Genomic DNA, 22,211 nt, shown 5'->3' with positions numbered 1-22,211 from the left:
GTTGCTCAGTAATGGCCACTAATGTAATTGTATTAAGAAGGTACTACAAGGTTTGTTGAAAATAGAAATGATACTACAAATGCTAATACATATTGGGAACAGGTGATATGTTTTATTGCTTTTGAAGGATTTGTGTTTACATGTACAAAAGGCCCCGTGAAGGTCCGGGTTAGAATATTGGCTATCAATAATCCATGCTTGCCATAAGAGGCGACTAACGGGATCGAGTGGTGTGGGTCGCAGACCTGTTTGACAACTGTAATCGATTCCCAGTTGTGCAGATTGATGCTCATGCTGTTGATGACAGGATTGTCAGGCCCAGTTTCGATTATTTACTGACCACCGCAATATACGTGGAATATTGCTGTTTTGGGTGTAAAACTAAAGTCACTCACTCACGTGTATGAAAGCAGCGGAGTAGGGAAAGTAGGATGTTGTTATCATTGTTAGATATCACCGAGTGTGATCCCAATCCATGTGACAGACATAGAGCTTGTTGCAATCATCTAAATATCAGATGGAAGCCAAAGTCTCTCTTCAGACTATCGTTTAGGATACATATGTCTGAATGAAATTTGAATTGAGGGAACAGTGACTATCTTTTCAATTTGCACTGCGTGTTATGAACTAATGTGGAAATGTGCTACAGTGGTAGAATATAATTCTGTTAAACATACACAGAAATCAACGAGTGTGATTCCAGTCCATGCAGCACTTTTGCCGATTGTGCAGATTACTTGAATAGTTACAGCTGTACCTGTCGACGTGGCTACAGCGGTGATGGAATGACGTGTACAGGTGGGTGGCATTTGCTTTTGAACCATAGGTATAGCTATGATGAGAAATGCAGGGTGCTTGGACCTTGCAGTTAAAGCAATAAATGACTTGCAATTTCAATTTGGATTGTTTGTTATGAACCTAAAAGGAAATGTGTTGACGGAGTAAAAGTGGTAGTTTTTAATTCTTGGAAACATTTACAGCGATCAACGCGTGTGATTCCAGTCCATGCAGCACTTTTGCCGATTGTGCAGATCACGTGACTAGTTACAGTTGTACCTGTCGACCTGGCTATACGGGCGATGGAATGAATTGTACAGGTTCGTTGTATTTGTCTTTTTTCCTCTAGAGATAAAAAAAATGATGTGAAATGCATAATGCATAGACCTCCCCTTGTTACACTGATTCTATGGTGTAGTCCTAAGTGTTACACCCCGTAGAATTGTACAATTGTACAATTGTGTTTAGCGTCTACTTTGCATGGGTAATCTGGTTTCCATGTGAAATAAAGAATAACATTATATATTTCTAGCATTTGGAAGTTATATTAAGACGTCCCTCATGTATACATGCTAATATATGTTGGGAACAGGTAGTATGGAAGTCCAATTATCTGATCAGGACAATTTGATGCTCATATATATTTTAATGAAGTTTGCTCAGGTGGAACTAATGCCAGTCATTTTCAGTATGCAGCATTTGTTATGAACCAAAGAGGAAATGTGTTAATGGAGTAAAAGTGGTAGTTTTCCATACTTTTGAACATTTACAGCGATCAACGAGTGTGATTCCAGTCCATGCAGCACCTTTGCCGATTGTGCATATCACTTGAGTAGTTACATTTGTACCTGTCAAGCTGGCTATACGGGCGATGGAATGAATTGTACAGGTTTGTGGTATTTGGTTTTCATGCTTAGAGATAAAGGAATGATGACAAATGCGTAGTGCATTGACTTTCATGTATTATATTTAATCTCTTGTGGAGACATAAGTGCTTCCCCGATGTAGAAAGTTTTATTTGGTTGAGGGTCTAGTTGACAGGAGTACCTTGGGTTTCTTGTTAAATGGTAGTATGTAGCGCCGCGTATAGAGTTGAGGTCACAAATCACTGAACGTTGAGCAAGGTTGAAGACGTAGAATCCTTGAATGGGTGACGGTGTTTGGCAGTTTGACTCCTGAGTATTTCTAAGACTTCAGTCCTATAATCCAAGCACATGTAAACTCACCTTAAGCAAGTGAGTTTGTTCCGAATTGCCTCTGTTCTCCCATCTGGTAAAGTGTACGCTTTGGGATACTTCATGTGTCCATTGAATGTTTAGTGTGTCACAGGCAGCTTGAGTTATCCTGGGTAATGAAATGCTGTGCTTTGAATGGTAGCACTATATGCATTCAGCAAGTGAATGGAGTTGAGCGTATTTGAAATGGAGTTATTATTAAAGAAATAATAGTATTACCGATTTGTATCATTTGGAAGTGACTTTAAGACGTTGCTCAGTAATGGCCACTAATGTAATTGTATTAAGAAGGTACTACAAGGTTTGTTGAAAAAAGAAATGATACTACAAATGCTAATACATATTGGGAACAGGTGATATGTTTTATTGCTTTTGAAGGATTTGTGTTTACATGTACAAAAGGCCCCGTGAAGGTCCGGGTTAGAATATTGGCTATCAATAATCCATGCTTGCCATAAGAGGCGACTAACGGGATCGAGTGGTGTGGGTCGCAGACCTGTTTGACAACTGTAATCGATTCCCAGTTGTGCAGATTGATGCTCATGCTGTTGATGACAGGATTGTCAGGCCCAGTTTCGATTATTTACTGACCACCGCAATATACGTGGAATATTGCTGTTTTGGGTGTAAAACTAAAGTCACTCACTCACGTGTATGAAAGCAGCGGAGTAGGGAAAGTAGGATGTTGTTATCATTGTTAGATATCACCGAGTGTGATCCCAATCCATGTGACAGACATAGAGTTTGTTGCAATCATCTAAATATCAGATGGAAGCCAAAGTCTCTCTTCAGACTATCGTTTAGGATACATATGTCTGAATGAAATTTGAATTGAGGGAACAGTGACTATCTTTTCAATTTGCACTGCGTGTTATGAACTAATGTGGAAATGTGCTACAGTGGTAGAATATAATTCTGTTAAACATACACAGAAATCAACGAGTGTGATTCCAGTCCATGCAGCACTTTTGCCGATTGTGCAGATTACTTGAATAGTTACAGCTGTACCTGTCGACGTGGCTACAGCGGTGATGGAATGACGTGTACAGGTCGGTGGCATTTGCTTTTGAACCATAGGTATAGCTATGATGAGAAATGCAGGGTGCTTGGACCTTGCAGTTAAAGCAATAAATGACTTGCAATTTCAATTTGGATTGTTTGTTATGAACCTAAAAGGAAATGTGTTGACGGAGTAAAAGTGGTAGTTTTTAATTCTTGGAAACATTTACAGCGATCAACGCGTGTGATTCCAGTCCATGCAGCACTTTTGCCGATTGTGCAGATCACGTGACTAGTTACAGTTGTACCTGTCGACGTGGCTATACGGGCGATGGAGTGAATTGTACAGGTTCGTTGTATTTGTCTTTTTTCCTCTAGAGATAAAAAAAATGATGTGAAATGCATAATGCATAGACCTCCCCTTGTTACACTGATTCTATGGTGTAGTCCTAAGTGTTACACCCCCTAGAATTGTACAGTTGTGTTTAGCGTCTACTTTGCATGGGTAATCTGGTTTCCATGTGAAATAAAGAATAACATTATATATTTCTAGCATTTGGAAGTTATATTAAGACGTTCCTCATGTATACATGCTAATATATGTTGGGAACAGGTAGTATGGAAGTCCAATTATCTGATCAGGACAATTTGATGCTCATATATATTTTAATGAAGTTTGCTCAGGTGGAACCAATGCCAGTCATTTTCAGTATGCAGCATTTGTTATGAACCAAAGAGGAAATGTGTTAATGGAGTAAAAGTGGTAGTTTTCCATACTTTTGAACATTTACAGCGATCAACGAGTGTGATTCCAGTCCATGCAGCACCTTTGCCGATTGTGCATATCACTTGAGTAGTTACATTTGTACCTGTCAAGCTGGCTATACGGGCGATGGAATGAATTGTACAGGTTTGTGGTATTTGGTTTTCATGCTTAGAGATAAAGGAATGATGACAAATGCGTAGTGCATTGACTTTCATGTATTATATTTAATCTCTTGTGGAGACATAAGTGCTTCCCCGATGTAGAAAGTTTTATTTGGTTGAGGGTCTAGTTGACAGGAGTACCTTGGGTTTCTTGTTAAATGGTGGTATGTAGCGCCGCGTATAGAGTTGAGGTCACAAATCACTGAACGTTGAGCAAGGTTGAAGACGTAGAATCCTTGAATGGGTGACGGTGTTTGGCAGTTTGACTCCTGAGTATTTCTAAGACTTCAGTCCTATAATCCAAGCACATGTAAACTCACCTTAAACAAGTGAGTTTGTTCCGAATTGCCTCTGTTCTCCCATCTGGTAAAGTGTACGCTTTGGGATACTTCATGTGTCCATTGAATGTTTAGTGTGTCACAGGCAGCTTGAGTTATCCTGGGTAATGAAATGCTGTGTTTTGAATGGTAGCACTATATGCATTCAGCAAGTGAATGGAGTTGAGCGTATTTGAAATGGAGTTATTATTAAAGAAATAATAGTATTACCGATTTGTATCATTTGGAAGTGACTTTAAGACGTTGCTCAGTAATGGCCACTAATGTAATTGTATTAAGAAGGTACTACAAGGTTTGTTGAAAATAGAAATGATACTACAAATGCTAATACATATTGGGAACAGGTGATATGTTTTATTGCTTTTGAAGGATTTGTGTTTACATGTACAAAAGGCCCCGTGAAGGTCCGGGTTAGAATATTGGCTATCAATAATCCATGCTTGCCATAAGAGGCGACTAACGGGATCGAGTGGTGTGGGTCGCAGACCTGTTTGACAACTGTAATCGATTCCCAGTTGTGCAGATTGATGCTCATGCTGTTGATGACAGGATTGTCAGGCCCAGTTTCGATTATTTACTGACCACCGCAATATACGTGGAATATTGCTGTTTTGGGTGTAAAACTAAAGTCACTCACTCACGTGTATGAAAGCAGCGGAGTAGGGAAAGTAGGATGTTGTTATCATTGTTAGATATCACCGAGTGTGATCCCAATCCATGTGACAGACATAGAGTTTGTTGCAATCATCTAAATATCAGATGGAAGCCAAAGTCTCTCTTCAGACTATCGTTTAGGATACATATGTCTGAATGAAATTTGAATTGAGGGAACAGTGACTATCTTTTCAATTTGCACTGCGTGTTATGAACTAATGTGGAAATGTGCTACAGTGGTAGAATATAATTCTGTTAAACATACACAGAAATCAACGAGTGTGATTCCAGTCCATGCAGCACTTTTGCCGATTGTGCAGATTACTTGAATAGTTACAGCTGTACCTGTCGACGTGGCTACAGCGGTGATGGAATGACGTGTACAGGTCGGTGGCATTTGCTTTTGAACCATAGGTATAGCTATGATGAGAAATGCAGGGTGCTTGGACCTTGCAGTTAAAGCAATAAATGACTTGCAATTTCAATTTGGATTGTTTGTTATGAACCTAAAAGGAAATGTGTTGACGGAGTAAAAGTGGTAGTTTTTAATTCTTGGAAACATTTACAGCGATCAACGCGTGTGATTCCAGTCCATGCAGCACTTTTGCCGATTGTGCAGATCACGTGACTAGTTACAGTTGTACCTGTCGACGTGGCTATACGGGCGATGGAGTGAATTGTACAGGTTCGTTGTATTTGTCTTTTTTCCTCTAGAGATAAAAAAAATGATGTGAAATGCATAATGCATAGACCTCCCCTTGTTACACTGATTCTATGGTGTAGTCCTAAGTGTTACACCCCCTAGAATTGTACAGTTGTGTTTAGCGTCTACTTTGCATGGGTAATCTGGTTTCCATGTGAAATAAAGAATAACATTATATATTTCTAGCATTTGGAAGTTATATTAAGACGTTCCTCATGTATACATGCTAATATATGTTGGGAACAGGTAGTATGGAAGTCCAATTATCTGATCAGGACAATTTGATGCTCATATATATTTTAATGAAGTTTGCTCAGGTGGAACCAATGCCAGTCATTTTCAGTATGCAGCATTTGTTATGAACCAAAGAGGAAATGTGTTAATGGAGTAAAAGTGGTAGTTTTCCATACTTTTGAACATTTACAGCGATCAACGAGTGTGATTCCAGTCCATGCAGCACCTTTGCCGATTGTGCATATCACTTGAGTAGTTACATTTGTACCTGTCAAGCTGGCTATACGGGCGATGGAATGAATTGTACAGGTTTGTGGTATTTGGTTTTCATGCTTAGAGATAAAGGAATGATGACAAATGCGTAGTGCATTGACTTTCATGTATTATATTTAATCTCTTGTGGAGACATAAGTGCTTCCCCGATGTAGAAAGTTTTATTTGGTTGAGGGTCTAGTTGACAGGAGTACCTTGGGTTTCTTGTTAAATGGTGGTATGTAGCGCCGCGTATAGAGTTGAGGTCACAAATCACTGAACGTTGAGCAAGGTTGAAGACGTAGAATCCTTGAATGGGTGACGGTGTTTGGCAGTTTGACTCCTGAGTATTTCTAAGACTTCAGTCCTATAATCCAAGCACATGTAAACTCACCTTAAACAAGTGAGTTTGTTCCGAATTGCCTCTGTTCTCCCATCTGGTAAAGTGTACGCTTTGGGATACTTCATGTGTCCATTGAATGTTTAGTGTGTCACAGGCAGCTTGAGTTATCCTGGGTAATGAAATGCTGTGCTTTGAATGGTAGCACTATATGCATTCAGCAAGTGAATGGAGTTGAGCGTATTTGAAATGGAGTTATTATTAAAGAAATAATAGTATTACCGATTTGTATCATTTGGAAGTGACTTTAAGACGTTGCTCAGTAATGGCCACTAATGTAATTGTATTAAGAAGGTACTACAAGGTTTGTTGAAAATAGAAATGATACTACAAATGCTAATACATATTGGGAACAGGTGATATGTTTTATTGCTTTTGAAGGATTTGTGTTTACATGTACAAAAGGCCCCGTGAAGGTCCGGGTTAGAATATTGGCTATCAATAATCCATGCTTGCCATAAGAGGCGACTAACGGGATCGAGTGGTGTGGGTCGCAGACCTGTTTGACAACTGTAATCGATTCCCAGTTGTGCAGATTGATGCTCATGCTGTTGATGACAGGATTGTCAGGCCCAGTTTCGATTATTTACTGACCACCGCAATATACGTGGAATATTGCTGTTTTGGGTGTAAAACTAAAGTCACTCACTCACGTGTATGAAAGCAGCGGAGTAGGGAAAGTAGGATGTTGTTATCATTGTTAGATATCACCGAGTGTGATCCCAATCCATGTGACAGACATAGAGTTTGTTGCAATCATCTAAATATCAGATGGAAGCCAAAGTCTCTCTTCAGACTATCGTTTAGGATACATATGTCTGAATGAAATTTGAATTGAGGGAACAGTGACTATCTTTTCAATTTGCACTGCGTGTTATGAACTAATGTGGAAATGTGCTACAGTGGTAGAATATAATTCTGTTAAACATACACAGAAATCAACGAGTGTGATTCCAGTCCATGCAGCACTTTTGCCGATTGTGCAGATTACTTGAATAGTTACAGCTGTACCTGTCGACGTGGCTACAGCGGTGATGGAATGACGTGTACAGGTCGGTGGCATTTGCTTTTGAACCATAGGTATAGCTATGATGAGAAATGCAGGGTGCTTGGACCTTGCAGTTAAAGCAATAAATGACTTGCAATTTCAATTTGGATTGTTTGTTATGAACCTAAAAGGAAATGTGTTGACGGAGTAAAAGTGGTAGTTTTTAATTCTTGGAAACATTTACAGCGATCAACGCGTGTGATTCCAGTCCATGCAGCACTTTTGCCGATTGTGCAGATCACGTGACTAGTTACAGTTGTACCTGTCGACGTGGCTATACGGGCGATGGAGTGAATTGTACAGGTTCGTTGTATTTGTCTTTTTTCCTCTAGAGATAAAAAAAATGATGTGAAATGCATAATGCATAGACCTCCCCTTGTTACACTGATTCTATGGTGTAGTCCTAAGTGTTACACCCCCTAGAATTGTACAGTTGTGTTTAGCGTCTACTTTGCATGGGTAATCTGGTTTCCATGTGAAATAAAGAATAACATTATATATTTCTAGCATTTGGAAGTTATATTAAGACGTTCCTCATGTATACATGCTAATATATGTTGGGAACAGGTAGTATGGAAGTCCAATTATCTGATCAGGACAATTTGATGCTCATATATATTTTAATGAAGTTTGCTCAGGTGGAACCAATGCCAGTCATTTTCAGTATGCAGCATTTGTTATGAACCAAAGAGGAAATGTGTTAATGGAGTAAAAGTGGTAGTTTTCCATACTTTTGAACATTTACAGCGATCAACGAGTGTGATTCCAGTCCATGCAGCACCTTTGCCGATTGTGCATATCACTTGAGTAGTTACATTTGTACCTGTCAAGCTGGCTATACGGGCGATGGAATGAATTGTACAGGTTTGTGGTATTTGGTTTTCATGCTTAGAGATAAAGGAATGATGACAAATGCGTAGTGCATTGACTTTCATGTATTATATTTAATCTCTTGTGGAGACATAAGTGCTTCCCCGATGTAGAAAGTTTTATTTGGTTGAGGGTCTAGTTGACAGGAGTACCTTGGGTTTCTTGTTAAATGGTGGTATGTAGCGCCGCGTATAGAGTTGAGGTCACAAATCACTGAACGTTGAGCAAGGTTGAAGACGTAGAATCCTTGAATGGGTGACGGTGTTTGGCAGTTTGACTCCTGAGTATTTCTAAGACTTCAGTCCTATAATCCAAGCACATGTAAACTCACCTTAAACAAGTGAGTTTGTTCCGAATTGCCTCTGTTCTCCCATCTGGTAAAGTGTACGCTTTGGGATACTTCATGTGTCCATTGAATGTTTAGTGTGTCACAGGCAGCTTGAGTTATCCTGGGTAATGAAATGCTGTGTTTTGAATGGTAGCACTATATGCATTCAGCAAGTGAATGGAGTTGAGCGTATTTGAAATGGAGTTATTATTAAAGAAATAATAGTATTACCGATTTGTATCATTTGGAAGTGACTTTAAGACGTTGCTCAGTAATGGCCACTAATGTAATTGTATTAAGAAGGTACTACAAGGTTTGTTGAAAATAGAAATGATACTACAAATGCTAATACATATTGGGAACAGGTGATATGTTTTATTGCTTTTGAAGGATTTGTGTTTACATGTACAAAAGGCCCCGTGAAGGTCCGGGTTAGAATATTGGCTATCAATAATCCATGCTTGCCATAAGAGGCGACTAACGGGATCGAGTGGTGTGGGTCGCAGACCTGTTTGACAACTGTAATCGATTCCCAGTTGTGCAGATTGATGCTCATGCTGTTGATGACAGGATTGTCAGGCCCAGTTTCGATTATTTACTGACCACCGCAATATACGTGGAATATTGCTGTTTTGGGTGTAAAACTAAAGTCACTCACTCACGTGTATGAAAGCAGCGGAGTAGGGAAAGTAGGATGTTGTTATCATTGTTAGATATCACCGAGTGTGATCCCAATCCATGTGACAGACATAGAGTTTGTTGCAATCATCTAAATATCAGATGGAAGCCAAAGTCTCTCTTCAGACTATCGTTTAGGATACATATGTCTGAATGAAATTTGAATTGAGGGAACAGTGACTATCTTTTCAATTTGCACTGCGTGTTATGAACTAATGTGGAAATGTGCTACAGTGGTAGAATATAATTCTGTTAAACATACACAGAAATCAACGAGTGTGATTCCAGTCCATGCAGCACTTTTGCCGATTGTGCAGATTACTTGAATAGTTACAGCTGTACCTGTCGACGTGGCTACAGCGGTGATGGAATGACGTGTACAGGTCGGTGGCATTTGCTTTTGAACCATAGGTATAGCTATGATGAGAAATGCAGGGTGCTTGGACCTTGCAGTTAAAGCAATAAATGACTTGCAATTTCAATTTGGATTGTTTGTTATGAACCTAAAAGGAAATGTGTTGACGGAGTAAAAGTGGTAGTTTTTAATTCTTGGAAACATTTACAGCGATCAACGCGTGTGATTCCAGTCCATGCAGCACTTTTGCCGATTGTGCAGATCACGTGACTAGTTACAGTTGTACCTGTCGACGTGGCTATACGGGCGATGGAATGAATTGTACAGGTTCGTTGTATTTGTCTTTTTTCCTCTAGAGATAAAAAAAATGATGTGAAATGGATAATGCATAGACCTCCCCTTGTTACACTGATTCTATGGTGTAGTCCTAAGTGTTACACCCCCTAGAATTGTACAGTTGTGTTTAGCGTCTACTTTGCATGGGTAATCTGGTTTCCATGTGAAATAAAGAATAACATTATATATTTCTAGCATTTGGAAGTTATATTAAGACGTTCCTCATGTATACATGCTAATATATGTTGGGAACAGGTAGTATGGAAGTCCAATTATCTGATCAGGACAATTTGATGCTCATATATATTTTAATGAAGTTTGCTCAGGTGGAACCAATGCCAGTCATTTTCAGTATGCAGCATTTGTTATGAACCAAAGAGGAAATGTGTTAATGGAGTAAAAGTGGTAGTTTTCCATACTTTTGAACATTTACAGCGATCAACGAGTGTGATTCCAGTCCATGCAGCACCTTTGCCGATTGTGCATATCACTTGAGTAGTTACATTTGTACCTGTCAAGCTGGCTATACGGGCGATGGAATGAATTGTACAGGTTTGTGGTATTTGGTTTTCATGCTTAGAGATAAAGGAATGATGACAAATGCGTAGTGCATTGACTTTCATGTATTATATTTAATCTCTTGTGGAGACATAAGTGCTTCCCCGATGTAGAAAGTTTTATTTGGTTGAGGGTCTAGTTGACAGGAGTACCTTGGGTTTCTTGTTAAATGGTGGTATGTAGCGCCGCGTATAGAGTTGAGGTCACAAATCACTGAACGTTGAGCAAGGTTGAAGACGTAGAATCCTTGAATGGGTGACGGTGTTTGGCAGTTTGACTCCTGAGTATTTCTAAGACTTCAGTCCTATAATCCAAGCACATGTAAACTCACCTTAAACAAGTGAGTTTGTTCCGAATTGCCTCTGTTCTCCCATCTGGTAAAGTGTACGCTTTGGGATACTTCATGTGTCCATTGAATGTTTAGTGTGTCACAGGCAGCTTGAGTTATCCTGGGTAATGAAATGCTGTGCTTTGAATGGTAGCACTATATGCATTCAGCAAGTGAATGGAGTTGAGCGTATTTGAAATGGAGTTATTATTAAAGAAATAATAGTATTACCGATTTGTATCATTTGGAAGTGACTTTAAGACGTTGCTCAGTAATGGCCACTAATGTAATTGTATTAAGAAGGTACTACAAGGTTTGTTGAAAATAGAAATGATACTACAAATGCTAATACATATTGGGAACAGGTGATATGTTTTATTGCTTTTGAAGGATTTGTGTTTACATGTACAAAAGGCCCCGTGAAGGTCCGGGTTAGAATATTGGCTATCAATAATCCATGCTTGCCATAAGAGGCGACTAACGGGATCGAGTGGTGTGGGTCGCAGACCTGTTTGACAACTGTAATGGATTCCCAGTTGTGCAGATTGATGCTCATGCTGTTGATGACAGGATTGTCAGGCCCAGTTTCGATTATTTACTGACCACCGCAATATACGTGGAATATTGCTGTTTTGGGTGTAAAACTAAAGTCACTCACTCACGTGTATGAAAGCAGCGGAGTAGGGAAAGTAGGATGTTGTTATCATTGTTAGATATCACCGAGTGTGATCCCAATCCATGTGACAGACATAGAGTTTGTTGCAATCATCTAAATATCAGATGGAAGCCAAAGTCTCTCTTCAGACTATCGTTTAGGATACATATGTCTGAATGAAATTTGAATTGAGGGAACAGTGACTATCTTTTCAATTTGCACTGCGTGTTATGAACTAATGTGGAAATGTGCTACAGTGGTAGAATATAATTCTGTTAAACATACACAGAAATCAACGAGTGTGATTCCAGTCCATGCAGCACTTTTGCCGATTGTGCAGATTACTTGAATAGTTACAGCTGTACCTGTCGACGTGGCTACAGCGGTGATGGAATGACGTGTACAGGTCGGTGGCATTTGCTTTTGAACCATAGGTATAGCTATGATGAGAAATGCAGGGTGCTTGGACCTTGCAGTTAAAGCAATAAATGACTTGCAATTTCAATTTGGATTGTTTGTTATGAACCTAAAAGGAAATGTGCTGACGGAGTAAAAGTGGTAGTTTTTAATTCTTGGAAACATTTACAGCGATCAACGCGTGTGATTCCAGTCCATGCAGCACTTTTGCCGATTGTGCAGATCACGTGACTAGTTACAGTTGTACCTGTCGACCTGGCTATACGGGCGATGGAATGAATTGTACAGGTTCGTTGTATTTGTCTTTTTGCCTCTAGAGATAAAAAAAATGATGTGAAATGCATAATGCATAGACCTCCCCTTGTTACACTGATTCTATGGTGTAGTCCTAAGTGTTACACCCCCTAGAATTGTACAGTTGTGTTTAGCGTCTACTTTGCATGGGTAATCTGGTTTCCATGTGAAATAAAGAATAACATTATATATTTCTAGCATTTGGAAGTTATATTAAGACGTTCCTCATGTATACATGCTAATATATGTTGGGAACAGGTAGTATGGAAGTCCAATTATCTGATCAGGACAATTTGATGCTCATATATATTTTAATGAAGTTTGCTCAGGTGGAACTAATGCCAGTCATTTTCAGTATGCAGCATTTGTTATGAACCAAAGAGGAATTGTGTTAGTGGAGTAAAAGTGGTAGTTTTCCATACTTTTGAACATTTACAGCGATCAACGCGTGTGATTCCAGTCCATGCAGCACCTTTGCCGATTGTGCATATCACTTGAGTAGTTACATTTGTACCTGTCAAGCTGGCTATACGGGCGATGGAATGAATTGTACAGGTTTGTGGTATTTGGTTTTCATGCTTAGAGATAAAGGAATGATGACAAATGCGTAGTGCATTGACTTTCATGTATTATATTTAATCTCTTGTGGAGACATAAGTGCTTCCCCGATGTAGAAAGTTTTATTTGGTTGAGGGTCTAGTTGACAGGAGTACCTTGGGTTTCTTGTTAAATGGTGGTATGTAGCGCCGCGTATAGAGTTGAGGTCACAAATCACTGAACGTTGAGCAAGGTTGAAGACGTAGAATCCTTGAATGGGTGACGGTGTTTGGCAGTTTGACTCCTGAGTATTTCTAAGACTTCAGTCCTATAATCCAAGCACATGTAAACTCACCTTAAGCAAGTGAGTTTGTTCCGAATTGCCTCTGTTCTCCCATCTGGTAAAGTGTACGCTTTGGGATACTTCATGTGTCCATTGAATTTTTAGTGTGTCACAGGCAGCTTGAGTTATCCTGGGTAATGAAATGCTGTGCTTTGAATGGTAGCACTATATGCATTCAGCAAGTGAATGGAGTTGAGCGTATTTGAAATGGAGTTATTATTAAAGAAATAATAGTATTACCGATTTGTATCATTTGGAAGTGACTTTAAGACGTTGCTCAGTAATGGCCACTAATGTAATTGTATTAAGAAGGTACTACAAGGTTTGTTGAAAAAAGAAATGATACTACAAATGCTAATACATATTGGGAACAGGTGATATGTTTCATTGCTTTTGAATGATTTGTGTTTACATGTACAAAAGGCCCCGTGAAGGTCCGGGTTAGAATATTGGCTATCAATAATCCATGCTTGCCATAAGAGGCGACTAACGGGATCGAGTGGTGTGGGTCGCAGACCTGTTTGACAACTGTAATCGATTCCCAGTTGTGCAGATTGATGCTCATGCTGTTGATGACAGGATTGTCAGGCCCAGTTTCCATTATTTACTGACCACCGCAATATACGTGGAATATTGCTGTTTTGGGTGTAAAACTAAAGTCACTCACTCACGTGTATGAAAGCAGCGGAGTAGGGAAAGTAGGATGTTGTTATCATTGTTAGATATCACCGAGTGTGATCCCAATCCATGTGGCAGACATAGAGCTTGTTGCAATCATCTAAATATCAGATGGAAGCCAAAGTCTCTCTTCAGACTATCTTTTAGGATACATATGTCTGAATGAAATTTGAATTGAGGGAACAGTGACTATCTTTTCAATTTGCACTGCGTGTTATGAACTAATGTGGAAATGTGCTACAGTGGTAGAATATAATTCTGTTAAACATACACAGAAATCAACGAGTGTGATTCCAGTCCATGCAGCACTTTTGCCGATTGTGCAGATTACTTGAATAGTTACAGCTGTACCTGTCGACGTGGCTACAGCGGTGATGGAATGACGTGTACAGGTCGGTGGCATTTGCTTTTGAACCATAGGTATAGCTATGATGAGAAATGCAGGGTGCTTGGACCTTGCAGTTAAAGCAATAAATGACTTGCAATTTCAATTTGGACTGTTTGTTATGAACCTAAAAGGAAATGTGCTGACGGAGTAAAAGTGGTAGTATTTAATTCTTGGAAACATTTACAGCGATCAACGCGTGTGATTCCAGTCCATGTAGCACTTTTGCCGATTGTGCAGATCACGTGACTAGTTACAGTTGTACCTGTCGACCTGGCTATACGGGCGATGGAATGAATTGTACAGGTTCGTTGTATTTGTCTTTTTGCCTCTAGAGATAAAAAAATGATGTGAAATGCATAATGCATAGACCTCCCCTTGTTACACTGATTCTATGGTGTAGTCCTAAGTGTTACACCCCCTAGAATTGTACAGTTGTGTTTAGCGTCTACTTTGCATGGGTAATCTGGTTTCCATGTGAAATAAAGAATAACATTATATATTTCTAGCATTTGGAAGTTATATTAAGACGTTCCTCATGTATACATGCTAATATATGTTGGGAACAGGTAGTATGGAAGTTCAATTATCTGATCAGGACAATTTGATGCTCATATATATTTTAATGAAGTTTGCTCAGGTGGAACTAATGCCAGCCATTTTCAGTATGCAGCATTTGTTATGAACCAAAGAGGAAATGTGTTAATGGAGTAAAAGTGGTAGTTTTCCATACTTTTGAACATTTACAGCGATCAACGAGTGTGATTCCAGTCCATGCAGCACCTTTGCCGATTGTGCATATCACTTGAGTAGTTACATTTGTACCTGTCAAGCTGGCTATACGGGCGATGGAATGAATTGTACAGGTTTGTGGTATTTGGTTTTCATGCATAGAGATAAAGGAATGATGACAAATGCGTAGTGCATTGACTTCCAAGTATTATATTTAATCTCTTGTGGAGACATAAGTGCTTCCCCGATGTAGAAAGTTTTATTTGGTTGAGGGTCTAGTTGACAGGAGTACCTTGGGTTTCTTCTTAAATGGTGGCATGCAGCGCCGCGTATAGAGTTGAGGTCACAAATCACTGAACGTTGAGCAAGGTTGAAGACGTAGAATCCTTGAATGGGTGACGGTGTTTGGCAGTTTGACTCCTGAGTATTTCTAAGACTTCAGTCCTATAATCCAAGCACATGTAAACTCACCTTAAGCAAGTGAGTTTGTTCCGAATTGCCTCTGTTCTCCCATCTGGTAAAGTGTACGCTTTGGGATACTTCATGTGTCCATTGAATTTTTAGTGTGTCACAGGCAGCTTGAGTTATCCTGGGTAATGAAATGCTGTGCTTTGAATGGTAGCACTATATGCATTCAGCAAGTGAATGGAGTTGAGCGTATTTGAAATGGAGTTATTATTAAAGAAATAATAGTATTACCGATTTGTATCATTTGGAAGTGACTTTAAGACGTTGCTCAGTAATGGCCACTAATGTAATTGTATTAAGAAGGTACTACAAGGTTTGTTGAAAAAAGAAATGATACTACAAATGCTAATACATATTGGGAACAGGTGATATGTTTTATTGCTTTTGAAGGATTTGTATTTACATGTACAAAAGGCCCCGTGAAGGTCCGGGTTAGAATATTGGCTATCAATAATCCATGCTTGCCATAAGAGGCGACTAACGGGATCGAGTGGTGTGGGTCGCAGACCTGTTTGACAACTGTAATCGATTCCCAGTTGTGCAGATTGATGCTCATGCTGTTGATGACAGGATTGTCAGGCCCAGTTTCCATTATTTACTGACCACCGCAATATACGTGGAATATTGCTGTTTTGGGTGTAAAACTAAAGTCACTCACTCACGTGTATGAAAGCAGCGGAGTAGGGAAAGTAGGATGTTGTTATCATTGTTAGATATCACCGAGTGTGATCCCAATCCATGTGGCAGACATAGAGCTTGTTGCAATCATCTAAATATCAGATGGAAGCCAAAGTCTCTCTTCAGACTATCTTTTAGGATACATATGTCTGAATGAAATTTGAATTGAGGGAACAGTGACTATCTTTTCAATTTGCACTGCGTGTTATGAACTAATGTGGAAATGTGCTACAGTGGTAGAATATAATTCTGTTAAACATACACAGAAATCAACGAGTGTGATTCCAGTCCATGCAGCACTTTTGCCGATTGTGCAGATTACTTGAATAGTTACAGCTGTACCTGTCGACGTGGCTACAGTGGTGATGGAATGACGTGTACAGGTCGGTGGCATTTGCTTTTGAACCATAGGTATAGCTATGATGAGAAATGCAGGGTGCTTGGACCTTGCAGTTAAAGCAATAAATGACTTGCAATTTCAATTTGGACTGTTTGTTATGAACCTAAAAGGAAATGTGCTGACGGAGTAAAAGTGGTAGTATTTAATTCTTGGAAACATTTACAGCGATCAACGCGTGTGATTCCAGTCCATGTAGCACTTTTGCCGATTGTGCAGATCACGTGACTAGTTACAGTTGTACCTGTCGACCTGGCTATACGGGCGATGGAATGAATTGTACAGGTTCGTTGTATTTGTCTTTTTGCCTCTAGAGATAAAAAAATGATGTGAAATGCATAATGCATAGACCTCCCCTTGTTACACTGATTCTATGGTGTAGTCCTAAGTGTTACACCCCCTAGAATTGTACAATTGTGTTTAGCGTCTACTTTGCATGGGTAATCTGGTTTCCATGTGAAATAAAGAATAACATTATATATTTCTAGCATTTGGAAGTTATATTAAGACGTTCCTCATGTATACATGCTAATATATGTTGGGAACAGGTAGTATGGAAGTTCAATTATCTGATCAGGACAATTTGATGCTCATATATATTTTAATGAAGTTTGCTCAGGTGGAACTAATGCCAGCCATTTTCAGTATGCAGCATTTGTTATGAACCAAAGAGGAAATGTGTTAATGGAGTAAAAGTGGTAGTTTTCCATACTTTTGAACATTTACAGCGATCAACGAGTGTGATTCCAGTCCATGCAGCACCTTTGCCGATTGTGCATATCACTTGAGTAGTTACATTTGTACCTGTCAAGCTGGCTATACGGGCGATGGAATGAATTGTACAGGTTTGTGGTATTTGGTTTTCATGCATAGAGATAAAGGAATGATGACAAATGCGTAGTGCATTGACTTCCAAGTATTATATTTAATCTCTTGTGGAGACATAAGTGCTTCCCCGATGTAGAAAGTTTTATTTGGTTGAGGGTCTAGTTGACAGGAGTACCTTGGGTTTCTTCTTAAATGGTGGCATGCAGCGCCGCGTATAGAGTTGAGGTCACAAATCACTGAACGTTGAGCAAGGTTGAAGACGTAGAATCCTTGAATGGGTGACGGTGTTTGGCAGTTTGACTCCTGAGTATTTCTAAGACTTCAGTCCTATAATCCAAGCACATGTAAACTCACCTTAAACAAGTGAGTTTGTTCCGAATTGCCTCTGTTCTCCCATCTGGTAAAGTGTACGCTTTGGGATACTTCATGTGTCCATTGAATTTTTAGTGTGTCACAGGCAGCTTGAGTTATCCTGGGTAATGAAATGCTGTGCTTTGAATGGTAGCACTATATGCATTCAGCAAGTGAATGGAGTTGAGCGTATTTGAAATGGAGTTATTATTAAAGAAATAATAGTATTACCGATTTGTATCATTTGGAAGTGACTTTAAGACGTTGCTCAGTAATGGCCACTAATGTAATTGTATTAAGAAGGTACTACAAGGTTTGTTGAAAAAAGAAATGATACTACAAATGCTAATACATATTGGGAACAGGTGATATGTTTTATTGCTTTTGAAGGATTTGTATTTACATGTACAAAAGGCCCCGTGAAGGTCCGGGTTAGAATATTGGCTATCAATAATCCATGCTTGCCATAAGAGGCGACTAACGGGATCGAGTGGTGTGGGTCGCAGACCTGTTTGACAACTGTAATCGATTCCCAGTTGTGCAGATTGATGCTCATGCTGTTGATGACAGGATTGTCAGGCCCAGTTTCCATTATTTACTGACCACCGCAATATACGTGGAATATTGCTGTTTTGGGTGTAAAACTAAAGTCACTCACTCACGTGTATGAAAGCAGCGGAGTAGGGAAAGTAGGATGTTGTTATCATTGTTAGATATCACCGAGTGTGATCCCAATCCATGTGGCAGACATAGAGCTTGTTGCAATCATCTAAATATCAGATGGAAGCCAAAGTCTCTCTTCAGACTATCTTTTAGGATACATATGTCTGAATGAAATTTGAATTGAGGGAACAGTGACTATCTTTTCAATTTGCACTGCGTGTTATGAACTAATGTGGAAATGTGCTACAGTGGTAGAATATAATTCTGTTAAACATACACAGAAATCAACGAGTGTGATTCCAGTCCATGCAGCACTTTTGCCGATTGTGCAGATTACTTGAATAGTTACAGCTGTACCTGTCGACGTGGCTACAGCGGTGATGGAATGACGTGTACAGGTCGGTGGCATTTGCTTTTGAACCATAGGTATAGCTATGATGAGAAATGCAGGGTGCTTGGACCTTGCAGTTAAAGCAATAAATGACTTGCAATTTCAATTTGGACTGTTTGTTATGAACCTAAAAGGAAATGTGCTGACGGAGTAAAAGTGGTAGTATTTAATTCTTGGAAACATTTACAGCGATCAACGCGTGTGATTCCAGTCCATGTAGCACTTTTGCCGATTGTGCAGATCACGTGACTAGTTACAGTTGTACCTGTCGACCTGGCTATACGGGCGATGGAATGAATTGTACAGGTTCGTTGTATTTGTCTTTTTGCCTCTAGAGATAAAAAAAATGATGTGAAATGCATAATGCATAGACCTCCCCTTGTTACACTGATTCTATGGTGTAGTCCTAAGTGTTACACCCCCTAGAATTGTACAATTGTGTTTAGCGTCTACTTTGCATGGGTAATCTGGTTTCCATGTGAAATAAAGAATAACATTATATATTTCTAGCATTTGGAAGTTATATTAAGACGTTCCTCATGTATACATGCTAATATATGTTGGGAACAGGTAGTATGGAAGTTCAATTATCTGATCAGGACAATTTGATGCTCATATATATTTTAATGAAGTTTGCTCAGGTGGAACTAATGCCAGCCATTTTCAGTATGCAGCATTTGTTATGAACCAAAGAGGAAATGTGTTAATGGAGTAAAAGTGGTAGTTTTCCATACTTTTGAACATTTACAGCGATCAACGAGTGTGATTCCAGTCCATGCAGCACCTTTGCCGATTGTGCATATCACTTGAGTAGTTACATTTGTACCTGTCAAGCTGGCTATACGGGCGATGGAATGAATTGTACAGGTTTGTGGTATTTGGTTTTCATGCATAGAGATAAAGGAATGATGACAAATGCGTAGTGCATTGACTTCCAAGTATTATATTTAATCTCTTGTGGAGACATAAGTGCTTCCCCGATGTAGAAAGTTTTATTTGGTTGAGGGTCTAGTTGACAGGAGTACCTTGGGTTTCTTCTTAAATGGTGGCATGCAGCGCCGCGTATAGAGTTGAGGTCACAAATCACTGAACGTTGAGCAAGGTTGAAGACGTAGAATCCTTGAATGGGTGACGGTGTTTGGCAGTTTGACTCCTGAGTATTTCTAAGACTTCAGTCCTATAATCCAAGCACATGTAAACTCACCTTAAACAAGTGAGTTTGTTCCGAATTGCCTCTGTTCTCCCATCTGGTAAAGTGTACGCTTTGGGATACTTCATGTGTCCATTGAATTTTTAGTGTGTCACAGGCAGCTTGAGTTATCCTGGGTAATGAAATGCTGTGCTTTGAATGGTAGCACTATATGCATTCAGCAAGTGAATGGAGTTGAGCGTATTTGAAATGGAGTTATTATTAAAGAAATAATAGTATTACCGATTTGTATCATTTGGAAGTGACTTTAAGACGTTGCTCAGTAATGGCCACTAATGTAATTGTATTAAGAAGGTACTACAAGGTTTGTTGAAAAAAGAAATGATACTACAAATGCTAATACATATTGGGAACAGGTGATATGTTTTATTGCTTTTGAAGGATTTGTGTTTACATGTACAAAAGGCCCCGTGAAGGTCCGGGTTAGAATATTGGCTATCAATAATCCATGCTTGCCATAAGAGGCGACTAACGGGATCGAGTGGTGTGGGTCGCAGACCTGTTTGACAACTGTAATCGATTCCCAGTTGTGCAGATTGATGCTCATGCTGTTGATGACAGGATTGTCAGGCCCAGTTTCGATTATTTACTGACCACCGCAATATACGTGGAATATTGCTGTTTTGGGTGTAAAACTAAAGTCACTCACTCACGTGTATGAAAGCAGCGGAGTAGGGAAAGTAGGATGTTGTTATCATTGTTAGATATCACCGAGTGTGATCCCAATCCATGTGGCAGACATAGAGCTTGTTGCAATCATCTAAATATCAGATGGAAGCCAAAGTCTCTCTTCAGACTATCTTTTAGGATACATATGTCTGAATGAAATTTGAATTGAGGGAACAGTGACTATCTTTTCAATTTGCACTGCGTGTTATGAACTAATGTGGAAATGTGCTACAGTGGTAGAATATAATTCTGTTAAACATACACAGAAATCAACGAGTGTGATTCCAGTCCATGCAGCACTTTTGCCGATTGTGCAGATTACTTGAATAGTTACAGCTGTACCTGTCGACGTGGCTACAGCGGTGATGGAATGACGTGTACAGGTCGGTGGCATTTGCTTTTGAACCATAGGTATAGCTATGATGAGAAATGCAGGGTGCTTGGACCTTGCAGTTAAAGCAATAAATGACTTGCAATTTCAATTTGGACTGTTTGTTATGAACCTAAAAGGAAATGTGCTGACGGAGTAAAAGTGGTAGTATTTAATTCTTGGAAACATTTACAGCGATCAACGCGTGTGATTCCAGTCCATGTAGCACTTTTGCCGATTGTGCAGATCACGTGACTAGTTACAGTTGTACCTGTCGACCTGGCTATACGGGCGATGGAATGAATTGTACAGGTTCGTTGTATTTGTCTTTTTGCCTCTAGAGATAAAAAAAATGATGTGAAATGCATAATGCATAGACCTCCCCTTGTTACACTGATTCTATGGTGTAGTCCTAAGTGTTACACCCCCTAGAATTGTACAATTGTGTTTAGCGTCTACTTTGCATGGGTAATCTGGTTTCCATGTGAAATAAAGAATAACATTATATATTTCTAGCATTTGGAAGTTATATTAAGACGTTCCTCATGTATACATGCTAATATATGTTGGGAACAGGTAGTATGGAAGTTCAATTATCTGATCAGGACAATTTAATGCTCATATATATTTTAATGAAGTTTGCTCAGGTGGAACTAATGCCAGCCATTTTCAGTATGCAGCATTTGTTATGAACCAAAGAGGAAATGTGTTAATGGAGTAAAAGTGGTAGTTTTCCATACTTTTGAACATTTACAGCGATCAACGAGTGTGATTCCAGTCCATGCAGCACCTTTGCCGATTGTGCATATCACTTGAGTAGTTACATTTGTACCTGTCAAGCTGGCTATACGGGCGATGGAATGAATTGTACAGGTTTGTGGTATTTGGTTTTCATGCATAGAGATAAAGGAATGATGACAAATGCGTAGTGCATTGACTTCCAAGTATTATATTTAATCTCTTGTGGAGACATAAGTGCTTCCCCGATGTAGAAAGTTTTATTTGGTTGAGGGTCTAGTTGACAGGAGTACCTTGGGTTTCTTCTTAAATGGTGGCATGCAGCGCCGCGTATAGAGTTGAGGTCACAAATCACTGAACGTTGAGCAAGGTTGAAGACGTAGAATC

At 39.4% G+C, this 22,211-nt stretch overlaps 1 pseudogene; it reads left to right on the top strand.

Annotated features, from left to right (window-relative positions):
- LOC137260881 (fibrillin-2-like) overlaps nt 1–22,211 on the top strand; it is a 63,068-nt pseudogene that overhangs the window by 7,677 nt on the left and 33,180 nt on the right.

The sequence above is a fragment of the Haliotis asinina genome, chromosome 14 (assembly GCF_037392515.1).
Source record: "Haliotis asinina isolate JCU_RB_2024 chromosome 14, JCU_Hal_asi_v2, whole genome shotgun sequence".
NCBI lineage: Eukaryota > Metazoa > Mollusca > Gastropoda > Lepetellida > Haliotidae > Haliotis > Haliotis asinina.
Note: the sequence above shows the minus strand (reverse complement) of the source record. Positions and strands in the feature narration are given on the sequence as shown.